Raw genomic sequence first — 14,625 nt, 5'->3', positions numbered from 1 at the left:
AAAAAGACCAGTTCAAGGAAAAGAGTGCACCATAAGACATTTACATGAGTGAAAATCTAACTGTAATAGGTCTTGAGATGGGTGGAGTTCCATGTCCGAGGAATGACATTGCCAGACAATTCTTCCAACTTGTACGCGCCATTTTGGAGGGCGTGTTGAAAGCGGTAGGGGCCGTCCCAACTTGCCGCCAACTTTCCTTCGGTCAGGTTGCGTCGTGCCGAACCGGATACCCTCCAAACGAGATCACCTTCTTGGAAATTTCGTGGTTTTAATTTGGAGTTAAACCGTCGAGACATTCTCTGTTTGCACGCTTCGGCTATGATTTGGGATCTATCTCGAACTTCATCAATAACATCCAGTTCGGCCCGAATTGCGCCATCGTTGGACTCTTCATGAAAATGTGTGCATCGAAACGAGGGTTCGCCCACTTCGACTGGTATCATGGCATCTGTTCTGTATGCCAACCGGAACAGAGTTTCTCTTGTGCTTGATTGGGGCGTGCACCTGTATGCCCAGAGAACTTCGGGAAGTTCTTCAACCCAGGATCCTTTGGCCGAGCCGAGGAGCTTTTTCAATTCAGAGAGGATCACCTTGTTGGCTGCTTCGGCCTGACCATTAGACTGGGGGTGTTCAACAGATGTGAATCTGTGCCGGATGCCGAGGTTCTCCAAGAAGGTATTGAATTTTTTATCCGTGAAATGAAGCCCATTGTCAGAAATGATTGCGTATGGATGCCGAACCGAGTGATGATGTTCTTCCATACAAATTTTTGGACATTGGCTGTGACACCCTCTACCCCAATATCATTAATAAACATAAACTATATTTATAAAAGATTTTCATAGAATGATATAAAACAATAAGTATCATAAGGTAGAAGATGCACATTCATAATACATACACATAAATATTACACTCAAGAAGTTATTATAAAACAAAGATTATAAATTAATCCCAGTAAAGGTGGCAGGGCCTCCTAGTTAGGAATTAACTTATAATCTTTTAGTAAAATTATAATATGACAAAAATACACACTTTCAACATAAATAACATAAAAATTACAAAAGAAAAATAATAATAATTTAACAATAAGTCTAGCTAATCCCGATGTCACATCTTATCAGAGCGAAACCCAAACAGAAGCCTAAGCTTCACCACCAACATCCTTAGCCTCATGCTAATTATCTGCATCATAATTTAAATATACACAAAAATGACAAGGGAGTGAGAAACTTCTCACTCAGTTGCAGATATAGAAATAAAAGTTAAATAGCACACACACACGCAATATAATTCACATATATAATCAATCTCACATATATGCTTATGTATAATGATTTTCTTGACTTGACTCACTATTGTATGCATGTGGCGCCATACGGAAGTTTCAGAATTTATCACTGGTGACCCAAAGGTACACCTATCACTGGTGTTCATACACCTCGTTAGCATGTTACATCACTGGTGTCCCGAAGGCACACCTATCACTGGTGTTCATACACCTCGTTAGCATATCGTGGGTGACTCAAAGGTACACCTTGTTAGTCGTGGGTATGCGGCCTCAGCGGCACACCTGGAGTAATATGTGCATATGATGCATGTCATACATTCACAGACTCAACCTTTAGCATGTTACACATATCATATTCATATTTCATAATTAAGAATTATTTCAATAATCCAATTTAATAGTCCAATAGTCCAACAGTCCAAACAGTCCAACAGTCCAAACAGTCCAACAGTCCAACAGTCCAACAATCCAACAGTCCAACAATCCAACAGTCCAGAGGTTGCTTAGGTATCATATTTTTCAATAATAATATATTAAGATCTTTTAAGTAAAGTAGGAAGCTTAAAAGGTAATATAAGATAATAAGGAGGCTCAGCCTTCCATTTAAATAATAGATTACAAATTTATAAATACTTAGGAGGCTTAGCCTTCCATTCAAATAACAGATTCTAATATGTAAATAAATAAGATATAAAATAAAACACATCAATAATACATATTCAAAGAAATAAACAACAGGCAAGGGATCGGGAGCCAATCCAACAAACAAACTATTTAACAATTATTCCCACACCCCCAAGCGAGGTTTCCCACTCCCCCCTTACCTGGGTTTACAGAAATTTGGGCAGAATCTCCTCTCTTCTTTCTTTAAAAGGAATCGGAATTAGGGCAGAATCTCTTCCTCTTTCTCCTTAAACAAGGCACTAGAGCAGAACCTCCTTTTCTTTCTCCTTCTCTCTCTCTTACTTTCTCTCTCTATTTCTCCAGAATTTCCTTCTCTCTAGAATTCTGAATTTTCAAAACCTTAGGCCCCTATTTATAGAAATTTTGAAGTTACTATGCACTATGCACTATTCATTAAAATAATATTATAAGTTACTATGCACTATTCATTAAAATAATAAAATTTATTAAAATTTGGGATATTACATTGTTAAACCCTTTAATAATTTCATAAATATTTAAAATACATAAAAATAACCCTTTTTCATTGAATAAAATTTGGGATGTTACATTTACTCCCCTCCTTTTAGAAATTTCGTCCCCGAAATTTGCTTGAAAATATGAATGAATAAACTTCACGTATCTTGCTTTTTAAATCCTATGCAACCTTACTACCTTATTGATGTACAACTCAAAAGATATCTAAGGATACTCTTATGACCTCCTTCTAGGATTGCTTTAAGCTCTGACATACTAGAAATGCACAACTTATCCTTAAATCTCAAAACTTCATCCACTCCAAATTTAAACTCACTCTCCATACCTTGATTCAATTTCTCTACTTCTCTTTCATCTTAGACCATCACGCTTCTGCTGCGCCACTCTGATACATTTTAGCAACTCCTAAATAAATATTAAGAGTACTCTTATGTCCTTTCAAGTTTACTAAGCATCCAAATGTGTCCTTTCTAATATCTTGCTTACTAACCCAAAAATATTATTATACAGCCTAATTTCTTTTTTTTAAATAACTATCAAAGAAAACAACACATAGAGAGTTCAATTCTTCCATTTGATCTTATCCTATCATCAAAGAAAACTAATTGATTAAACTACAACTCTTAGAAAGACATAAGATTCCAAAAAGATCATCTCCTTAGCTAAAGATTCAAAAATCACTTCAAGTATATTCAGCGCTTACAACTAAACTTCTGATCATCGAAGCAGTCATAACTAAAGTTTCAAACCTCTGTTTTATCTTTTTCCAAATTCACTACTTCATTTCTCATTCAAGTCTCTCCTTACTTTTCTCAATCAAAACAACTCACATGCTACCTAAACCATAAATAATTAACATACCAATAATAACACTTAAGGGAATTAACATCATTTCGATCTCTCACCAAAGAGACAACCACCTTTAGATTCAACCTGCTACAACTATAGATGTCAGAAACTTCACCAATCATAAACTCTTAGTACACTCAATATATCACCTCCCATCCAAGGTTCTAATAATTCGAGTTGGCTAACACTATCATGATTATCATTCCTCTGATTACAAACTAACTTAACAATCTCAAACTCAACAATATCAACACAGGACGAACATCATCATCATAGTACACAACAAACAAGACATAGTCAGAGTACACAACAGAGTCATGATAAGCACATAACACACACGTTCGATTAAATCAACCAGGCTCTGATACCACTAAATGTGACACCCTCTACCCCAATATCATTAATAAACATAAACTATATTTATAAAAGATTTTCATAGAATGATATAAAACAATAAGTATCATAAGGTAGAAGATGCACATTCATAATACATACACATAAATATTACACTCAAGAAGTTATTATAAAACAAAGATTATAAATTAATCCCAGTAAAGGTGGCAGGGCCTCCTAGTTAGGAATTAACTTATAATCTTTTAGTAAAATTATAATATGACAAAAATACACACTTTCAACATAAATAACATAAAAATTACAAAAGAAAAATAATAATAATTTAACAATAAGTCTAGCTAATCCCGATGTCACATCTTATCAGAGCGAAACCCAAACAGAAGCCTAAGCTTCACCACCAACATCCTTAGCCTCATGCTAATTATCTGCATCATAATTTAAATATACACAAAAATGACAAGGGAGTGAGAAACTTCTCACTCAGTTGCAGATATAGAAATAAAAGTTAAATAGCACACACACACGCAATATAATTCACATATATAATCAATCTCACATATATGCTTATGTATAATGATTTTCTTGACTTGACTCACTATTGTATGCATGTGGCGCCATACGGAAGTTTCAGAATTTATCACTGGTGACCCAAAGGTACACCTATCACTGGTGTTCATACACCTCGTTAGCATGTTACATCACTGGTGTCCCGAAGGCACACCTATCACTGGTGTTCATACACCTCGTTAGCATATCGTGGGTGACTCAAAGGTACACCTTGTTAGTCGTGGGTATGCGGCCTCAGCGGCACACCTGGAGTAATATGTGCATATGATGCATGTCATACATTCACAGACTCAACCTTTAGCATGTTACACATATCATATTCATATTTCATAATTAAGAATTATTTCAATAATCCAATTTAATAGTCCAATAGTCCAACAGTCCAAACAGTCCAACAGTCCAAACAGTCCAACAGTCCAACAGTCCAACAATCCAACAGTCCAACAATCCAACAGTCCAGAGGTTGCTTAGGTATCATATTTTTCAATAATAATATATTAAGATCTTTTAAGTAAAGTAGGAAGCTTAAAAGGTAATATAAGATAATAAGGAGGCTCAGCCTTCCATTTAAATAATAGATTACAAATTTATAAATACTTAGGAGGCTTAGCCTTCCATTCAAATAACAGATTCTAATATGTAAATAAATAAGATATAAAATAAAACACATCAATAATACATATTCAAAGAAATAAACAACAGGCAAGGGATCGGGAGCCAATCCAACAAACAAACTATTTAACAATTATTCCCACACCCCCAAGCGAGGTTTCCCACTCCCCCCTTACCTGGGTTTACAGAAATTTGGGCAGAATCTCCTCTCTTCTTTCTTTAAAAGGAATCGGAATTAGGGCAGAATCTCTTCCTCTTTCTCCTTAAACAAGGCACTAGAGCAGAACCTCCTTTTCTTTCTCCTTCTCTCTCTCTTACTTTCTCTCTCTATTTCTCCAGAATTTCCTTCTCTCTAGAATTCTGAATTTTCAAAACCTTAGGCCCCTATTTATAGAAATTTTGAAGTTACTATGCACTATGCACTATTCATTAAAATAATATTATAAGTTACTATGCACTATTCATTAAAATAATAAAATTTATTAAAATTTGGGATATTACATTTTTAAACCCTTTAATAATTTCATAAATATTTAAAATACATAAAAATAACCCTTTTTCATTGAATAAAATTTGGGATGTTACATTGGCGGCCGTAATGGTGGCAAGCGGCTCGGCTTCGATCCACTTGGTAAAATAATCAACGGCTACTACTAGGAACTTGCACTGACCCTTGGCGAGTGGGAAAGGGCCGAGAATGTCAATGCCCCATAAGGCAAACGGCCAAGGGGCGCTAACCGTGTGAAGCTGCTCGGCCGAGGCGTGTATTAGGTTGCCGTGTTGTTGGCATTGCTTGCATTTCTTCACATATTCGGCGCAATCGATTTTAAGGGTCGGCCAATAGTAGCCGACCTTCAATACCTTGGCAGCTAACGTCCTTCCTCCCGAGTGGGATCCACAGATTCCTTCGTGAACTTCTCGCATGACATAGTCGGCTTGCTGCTGGTCAAGGCATTTCAATAAGGGTGTGGAGAACCCTCGCCGATACAACTCTCCTGTCACCACGGAATAACGTGCCACTTGGGTTCGGATCTTTTTAGCGTCGATTGGCTCAGCCGGCTCTGAGCTGTTAACAATGAAATTCATGATGCCAGTCATTCAAGAGTTTGAAAGTTCTTCGATCGGCATGCATTCTTGTGGGATGTTGGATGTGGGTAATTCCAAGTGGATGGTCATTCGGAGCTGTCCTGGTTTTCGACTACTTGTCAGTCGAGCTAGCTGGTCGGCTCTTTCGTTGTTGCAACGCGGTGTGTGTCAGACTTGTACGTCATGAAATTTACCACTCATCCCTTTGAATAGGTGGTAATATTTCAACAGGTTGGCGTCCTTGACTTGAAAGTTATCATTGACCTTTTCGGCCACGACTTTGGAGTCGATCCAGCACATGATTCTTGTTGCCCCCATCTCGGTAGCTAGCCTCATGCCAGCAAGCAAGGCTTCATATTCCGCTTGATTGTTGGACGTTTTAAAGCCGAAGCGTAGTGATGGTTCGAGGGTAATACCAGATGGGCTTTCCAGAATTATGCTGGCACCACTACCTTGTTGATTGGAAGATCCGTCAACGTGCATGGTCCAAGCATTGTCTTCAAAGTAGCCAAGTGCTGATAGTTCGTTGATGAATTCGGCTAGGCTTTGTGCTTTAATGGCTCCTCTAGGTTCGAAATGAATGTCGAATTCGGACAGCTCGATGGACCATGCCATCATTCGGCCAGCCAGTTCTGGCTTGCGTAACACTTTGGCGATCGGACAATCGGTTCGGACCACCACTGTGTGACTTTGGAAGTATTTTCGAAGTCGTCTTGCTACGTATATTAGTCCCAACACTACCTTCTCTAACAGTTGGTATCGGAGTTCGGCATCTTGGAGCACTCGACTGACGAAGTATACAGGTTGTTGTTGGCCGTCATTTTCTTGTATCATGCTGGCGCTGATGGCTTCACTAGAAACTGCCAAATATAAAACTACCTCTCGGCCTGGGGTTGGCTTGGTCATTACCGGCGGGGTGGCGAGCCGTTCTTTGAAGAGTTGGAAAGATGCTTCACACTTATTCGTCCATTGGAAGTGGTTGGCCTTTTTAAGAAGACCGAGAATCGGCTTTGAGGTTTCGGCCATACATGGTATGAAACGAGATAACGCTGTTAGGCGGCCGGCTAACTTTTGGACCTCCTTCAGGGTTGATGGGCTTCTCATACTAATGATGGCTTGACATTTGTCTGGGTTAGCTTCGATGCCTCGGCATGACAACATAAAGCCCAGGAATTTACCACCCGATACGCCGAACACACATTTATCAGGATTGAGTCTCATCTGGTGCTTTCGGAGTGCATGGAAAATTTCAGCCAGGTCGGCCACATGAGACAGCGTGTCGGCGGATTTGACTACCATGTCATCGACATAGACTTCTATATTTCTCCCAATCTGACCGGCGAAGATCTTGTCCATAAGCCGTTGGTATGTTGCCCCGACATTCTTTAGGCCGAAAGGCATGACTTGATAACAGTAATTGGCTGATTCTATGACGAATGTCGTTTTGTCTTCATCTCGAGGGTGCATACAGATTTGGTTATAACCCGAGTACGCATCAAGAAAAGTCAAGAACTTATGGCCGGCCGTGCCATCAACCAATCAGTCTATGTTCGACAAGGGGTAGGCATCCTTGGGGCATGCCTTGTTCAAATCTGTATAATCAGTGCACATTCGCCACTTGCCGTTTGACTTTTTGACCATGACGACGTTGGCCAACCATGTTGTGTATTGGATTTCTCTGATGAAACCGGCTTCTAGGAGTTTGGACGTCTCGACTTCGACTGCCTTTTTTCTTTCTTCCCCCATTTTTCTTTTTTATTGGGCAACCGGCTTTGCCTGTCGGCAAACTGAGAGTTTATGGCACAAAAAATTGGGATCGATACCTAGCATGTCGGCTGGCTGCCATGCAAAAAGATCTTTATTTTTTCTAATGATCTGCCCAATTTCTTATTTTGCCAATTCGGACAGGTTTGAGCCCAAGTAGGTTATGTGTAGGTCGGTCGGTCCGATAACGATCGGTTGTCGGTCTTCAATTAGCTCGACTCTCTCATCCTGTTCCATGCGAGGGTCAAAGTCCACTATCGTTTCAGGGTTTTGTGTTATTGTGTGAACGCGTTTGATTCCACGCGGCTCAGCCGTTTCAAGACGAGGCAGCCGAAGGCTGGCGAAATAGCACTCCCTGGCCGCTTTCTGATCGGCATGGACTGTAATGATCCGGCCTGACTCAAAAGGGAATTTCATGGCTAAGTGTGGAGTTGAGACGATTTCACCTAACTTGTTAAGGGAAGGCCTGTCGAGAAGGATGTTATACGACGTGTTGGCGTGCACAACTATGTACTTGACCGGAATGTCTCGAGCTTCGGCTCCATCGAAGCAGAAACGGGTGGATAACTTGATGTACCCTTTCGTCTGTACGCGTTCACCAGAAAATATGACCAGGGGTTCATTATACGGGGTTAATTCGGCCTCTGGGATGCCGAGCTGTTTGAATGTGTTCCAATATAGTATATCGGTCGAACTTCCCTGGTCGACCAACGTTTTTCGAGCTATGCAGTTGTGAATTTCGACATTGATGACCATTGGATCGTCTTGGTCTGGATCAATGCCTTTGAAGTCTGCTTCGGTGAACGTGATGGTCGGCATCCTGCGTTGAGTACGTTCCACCGCGTGTACAGCTCGGATGGCTCGCAGGTGCCCTTTTTGTGCCGATGAGGAAGCGCCTCCGCCGGCGAACCCGCCGGCAATGGTGTTGATGACTCTTCGGGGCTGAGTCGTCGGCTCGTCTTCCTTTCGGCCTCTCGACCGACTTCATTCCCTGTAGGGGCGCCTATCAGGTCTGTCTTGATCGGATTGATCTCGACGATGCCGACGATCATCATGTCGGGGGGAGCGAGGTTGATCAACAAAACGTTGAAGTTGTCCTTGTTTGATTAAGTCCTCAATTTTGTCTCTAAGGGCCGCACACTCTTCAGTTGAGTGACCCCGGTTACGATGGTATTTACAAGACTTGCTTGTATCGGCTCGTGGGGGGGTCGAGGCTCGTTTCGGCACTGCCAAGACCTCCGAGGCAAGTGCTTGGTCTAATACAGCTGATCTACTAGTGTTCAAAGGAGTATAATGAGTGTACCTTGGTCCCTGAATGGTTTTGTCCTTTGGGACGAGATCCTTAGGACGACTACGGTAAGAGCTCTCGACAGGCTTCTCGGTCTTGGCCACCACCTCGGCCCTGGCCTGATTGCGAAATTCCGCAAGTTCCTCCATCTGCATGTACTTATCGGCGCGCCGACGCAAATCGTCCATATCGGTTGGTGGTTTTTTGCAGATATTGTTGGCAAATGGTCCCGGTTTCAAGGCGGTGGTCAAATGATGGAGGGCGACAACTGGATTGAGATCTCAGATTTCAAGGGCCGCTTTGTTAAATCGGCTCATGAAGGTCCGAAGGGATTCCCTCTTCTCTTGCCTTATGCTCACCAGCGTGAGGGAAGTCAGATGGTGGGGTCGGCTGGTGGCAAACTGGATGGTGAACTGGGATGCCAGGGTGTTGAAAGAGTCGATCGAGTTGGCCAGGAAACGAGTGAACCAGCTCAATGCCCTTCCTTTCAAAGATGTTGGGAAGATACGACATAGGGCGGCGTCGTCGGTGGTACTGAGGGTGACTTGGGTGAGGAAAATATCGACGTGCTCATCGGGGTCAGTGGTCCCGTCATACTTATCTATCAGAAGGGACTTCCAATGGTCTAGAAGGGAGGATTGCATTATGTTGGGGGTGAAAGGGTGTCAGTGTGCTCCGGTAGGTGGGGCGTACGCGGGTCGGCCGGTGACTTGGGCGGCCGAGGCGTGGTTTCCTGGGGCGACAGTGGAAGTGTGGGGAAGAGAGGTATGTCCGAGCAAGTGGAATAAACCTTGGGTATGAGTCGGCTCGGAAGGTTTCCATGTGGGATATCTTTGTTTTGGTTTTTCAAGGTAGCATTCTCTTCCCTCAGGGCGGCCATCTCACGAGCATCTTTCTCTCGTTGTTGCTTCATGGCGGCCATTTCCTCCTTTAGTTGTCGTACCATCTCGGCCATGTTGGTCTCGTCAATCGTCTCGGCGGTATCTGCTTCGGATTGGTGTTCATCTTCGGATCGGTGGTCTCCCGCGTGATTTCTCCTTGTCTTTGCCATGATATCTCTTCGAAATAGTACTCAGACTGACTTCTTCAAAAGCTGTCGGTTCGGCCCCACGGTGGGCGCCAAAATGTACCTGTCTGAGGGCACAATCGTAGTCTTGTGAGGTGTAGGAGGGCCGAACGAAAGCTTCAGGTGGATTCTTCAAAGGGGGGAGGTACCTGCAAAAGGCACTCCGACGCTCAAGTTAGGACAAGCACGATTTTCTAGGATAATAAATGAACAGTGACATACCTCGTTACGTGTGACCTATTTATAATACCTGACATGGGCCTGAGCATGGTGGGCCTTTAGCGACGCTTACCAAATTAGGTAATACGATGCTAATCGGCGGGTTATGCCTTAATTATACTTTGTCCTTGGTTAATCATAATCGTCATTCTAATTATTCAATGTTGACTTTTGGCCGAGCCGATACAAAATGGCCGAAACGTTCTCTTTCGGCTTCTGGCCGAGCCGATAGGGGAAGAGCACGGTTCTTAGTCCCCTGTCGAGCCGAAGTGGTATTTGAGCGATGTCTTCTGATAGGACATGACGTGCTGGTCCACGTGACAGGTCCACGTGGCCGAGCCGAAGTGATATCTGGGCTGCGTCAATATCTGATAGGACATGACGTGCTGGTCCACGTGGCCGATCCACGTGGCCGATAGTGTCCTTCCGGTACAATCTTGATTCGTAAGCAATGTAAGACTTTTGGATTGGATACAGTTAGATAGGTAGTTAGTCAATTAGTTAAGTTTTCAATTTGAAGCGTAAGGTGTGTGCTTGTTAATAAGGACATTGGGAATGGATTTCTCGTGCGAGTTTCTAGTGAGTGCGATACATGATCCATCAGAATGGGGAAGCAATTTTGTTGGTGGTGTTTGGTTCAAGGAAGTTTGAGGGAGAGTGAGAACCGAGAGAATGAGTTATTTTCCATTTCAAAATTGAGAAAATTTTGAAATGTATTTAAAAGTGAATAAGGCATGATTAGAAGGTTAACTCATGTTCCATTTTCTCAAATATATATCTGTGTTCTAGAAGTTTTTACAAATGAAATAAGTTTCTTTGTGACCTAAAATTAGTTTATAGGTAAGCTAAAAAACACATTTCGAATAAATTAATATGAGAGGGTTTTTATAAATTAGCTTATGTAATAAGCTTTTAATTTTTCTTCTTTTATAAGTATTTTTGGAAAAGTTTATCCCAAAATACATATTTTTCCTTGGTATATTAATGGAGGAGGGCGTGAATGCCAAAAATTGAAAAGAACCCTAACACCACGGATCAAAACGGCAACGGCTTGTGACGAGGGAACTGACAAAGCACCACTTCAAGGATACCAAAACAAGGAAAATATTTTCCGGCCCCAAATTATTTTTTAAAAAATATAAAAAACTTGGATATGATTTTGTCCAATTTAGAACATATATATTGTTTTGATATGTGAAATTTGAATATTGTGTTTTTAGTTTTAAAATTTTAAAAAATATATTAGTTTAATCTCTTAAATTTAATATTTGTATTTTTAATCTTTAAAATAATATATATATATATATATATATTTATTGTTTTAGTCCATCTTAATTTGTATTAATGATACATTAGTGATTAATATAATATTTTTAAAATTATAGAGATTAAAATAATAAATTTTTATATTTTAAAGATTAAAAATATAATTTTAAATTTGAAAGATTAAAAAAGATTTACTATAAATTTAACAGACTTAAAAATATAATTAAATCTAAAAAATGGAATGAAATAAATTAAAACATAATGAAAAATCCCAATACTTTTGTGTTGTAGGTTTTTTAACTGAGTGAAGTTGTTGATGAAGTTTTATCTTTTTATTTTGTTAGGGCTTTAATCTATTGGGTCAGAGGTTGTTTTGAGCCAAGATTACATCATTGGTATTTAGATTAATAACACATCTCCTCAAAACATTGTGTCCACTATATGTTGTGTTTGATGATTAGAAGAGGTAAGAGATTTAATGATTTTTATGGTTTCTTTAGCCTTAGAAGACATCATGGTATCACATGCTGATGCATTCAAGAGCATCTTTATATCTGGCTTGATTTTGTAATAGAATATATTCAACTGGGCAATGTCTTCAAAGCCATGATTGGAGCACCTTCTTAGAAGAGACTTGAAACACTCCCATGTTTTAGAAAAGGGCTCATCAAACCCTTGATGGAAGGTAGCTATCTTTCATATAGGATTGATGTACCTAGAATATAGGAAGAACTTGTTCACAAATTTTTTCTCCACATTTCTCCAACTAGTGAGGCTTTGATTTGAATAAGATTGCAACCATGTCTTCGACTTACCGGTAAGAGAAAACAAAAATAAACAGAGATAAATTGTTTTCTCATCACCCTCAAGAATCCCCATGGTACCACACAAATCATGAAAGTTTGATAGATGTGCATATGGATTCTCATGGTTCATCCCTACAAACTAATGTGCACTAACTAAGTTGAGGAAGGTGAGTTTCATTTCCATTTCCTATGAGGTTGTTGGAGCTATTATGCTAGAAAAATGTTAGGGACTTTGTTGTTGAGCATAATCCCCTAAGGTTCTTCTTTGATTTCATTGGTTGGCATGATTTCCTTTATTTCCTCCTTGATTAGCCATGTTTGGTTCAAAATTCAATTGGATTGAGGAAGAATCAATGAATATGTCTTTTTATCATTTTGTTCAAGAATATATTTTTTTAGGTGTGATGTCGTTCCAGAGAAAGGTGCCTAAACACCTTGTTCCTTCAACAAAACTCTCATCTTGATGTACCAAAGGTTGAAATTGTTCTTCCTTGTAAAATTTAATTGATCCAACCATTATATTTAATGATATTACTGGTTAGATAAAATATATAAAATTGTATACAATTCTAAAGTTATTTTGTAGTTCTTCAAATCACTTTATTTTAACGTATAAAATGATATTCAAAATACATGTAAATGTCCATTGTTAGATAAAATATTTTACAAAATCTAAATCATTTGAAATTTGATATGCATGATCGTGAGTGTAATATCATCAAATACAATAATTGAATACGTTAAATTTGCATTCTATAAAAAAAATTATTAAACTTGTCGTTACACTAATTTGGTACTAATATATATAGAGAGAGAGAGATAAAGTTGTGACAATATTACTATGAAAAAAATCATAAGTATACACTTAAATCAATCAACATTCAAATGGTCGATATACAACTTTGTCTGAATATTTTAAAAGTTAAATTTAATACATAAGTATTTTAAATATAATATTATTAATATCTTAGTTTGTGCAATGTAAGGCTAAATGTTTATTATACATAACTAAACTTTAAAATAAATTATGCATATAAAGAAGTGATATGTTTGAATATAATTTATGTTTAAAATTTGAATACATAAATATTTTAAATAGGATAAGGATTAGTTGATACCATGTGTTAGTCTAAAAATTAACTTAAATTAAATCTTATACTTTTAATAACTTTTGTAGAATGCAAATTTAACTCATCTAATCATTGAATTATGTAATATTATATTTAATATCATATATATTAAATTTCACATAATTTTAAATTTAATTAGTAATTCATCACATTACTTTATTTTAACATATAATTATATGATATTTAAAATAAGTATAAATATTTATTGTTGGATATAACATATCTGAAAAAGTTCAAATCATATAAAATTTGATATATGTGATGACAAGTATAATATCATATAACTCAACATTTTGGACCATTTAAATTTACATTATATAAAAAGTTATTGAAAGTATAAGATTTGGTGTAAATTTTTATATTAACTTATATAAATAAAATATTAAAATAAAGTTTTTAGAATTGGTGTATATTATTATGTTATATAAATAAAATTTGCCATTTAAGTACTTGATTAAATGTTTCAGAATAAATTAAAAATAACAAGAGAATCTTTTAATTTAAGTAATCAGTTGAATATAATTAATCCATATAAAAACAAAAACAAAAAATCTTACAGTTTTGGTATTTAGAATCAATACAAAATTTGATTAAAAAAAATAATAAAAAAAACAATCGGTACAAAATTAACCATATTGTAATAATATTTAATTAGTAACCATTTAAAGATATTAATATGTTAAAACGTCAAAAAGAGAAATTTATAAATCTCCAGTTTGGAGCTTATTTTTATTTAATTAATTTCTTCTTATTCTTTACCAAATAGACAAATATTAAGATTATATATAATAATAAATAAATAAATAAATTTGACTCCTCTAAAGTGAAGGGTGTATTTTAGAGTATTGAAAAAAAATTAAAGTGTCGCTTGTTATAAATCATTAAAAAGAGTCGTACATCATTTATTCACGTATATATATCAAGCTCAATAATGCTTTATATGAGGGAATGTATTAGAAAAAATTCAAGTTCTACATCTAAAGATAGAGCGATTAAAGAGTCTATAAGCGGGAGACTACTCTCACCTTACAAGTCAATTTTGTAAGGTTGAATTAAACTCAAACTCACTATCTAAGAAGATATCAAAGTTATCTAGATTCACTCTAGAAGGGTCATTCACCATTTGATACATGCATAAAGCCCAATAGTTTTAGGCGTGAAATGGT

The 14,625-nt window shown here is 37.8% G+C and overlaps 2 long non-coding RNA genes across 2 annotated transcripts; both read right to left on the bottom strand.

The window, feature by feature from the left end:
- Positions 1-847: 847 nt before the first annotated feature.
- Positions 848-2,368, bottom strand: LOC145955481 (uncharacterized). The gene is made up of 2 exons (XR_014432099.1): positions 2,116-2,368; positions 848-1,185 (listed from the first exon to the last, which is right to left on the bottom strand). It is a non-coding gene; the product is annotated as an uncharacterized LOC145955481 (long non-coding RNA).
- A 1,374-nt stretch (positions 2,369-3,742) lies between these two features.
- On the bottom strand, positions 3,743-5,324 carry LOC145955480 (uncharacterized). Its single transcript, XR_014432098.1, has 2 exons — positions 5,011-5,324; positions 3,743-4,080 (listed from the first exon to the last, which is right to left on the bottom strand). It is a non-coding gene; the product is annotated as an uncharacterized LOC145955480 (long non-coding RNA).
- Between the last annotated feature and the right edge of the window lie 9,301 nt (positions 5,325-14,625).

Source organism: Cajanus cajan, chromosome 3, assembly GCF_000230855.2.
Source record: "Cajanus cajan strain Asha chromosome 3, NIPB_CcT2T_4, whole genome shotgun sequence".
NCBI lineage: Eukaryota > Viridiplantae > Streptophyta > Magnoliopsida > Fabales > Fabaceae > Cajanus > Cajanus cajan.
Note: the sequence above shows the minus strand (reverse complement) of the source record. Positions and strands in the feature narration are given on the sequence as shown.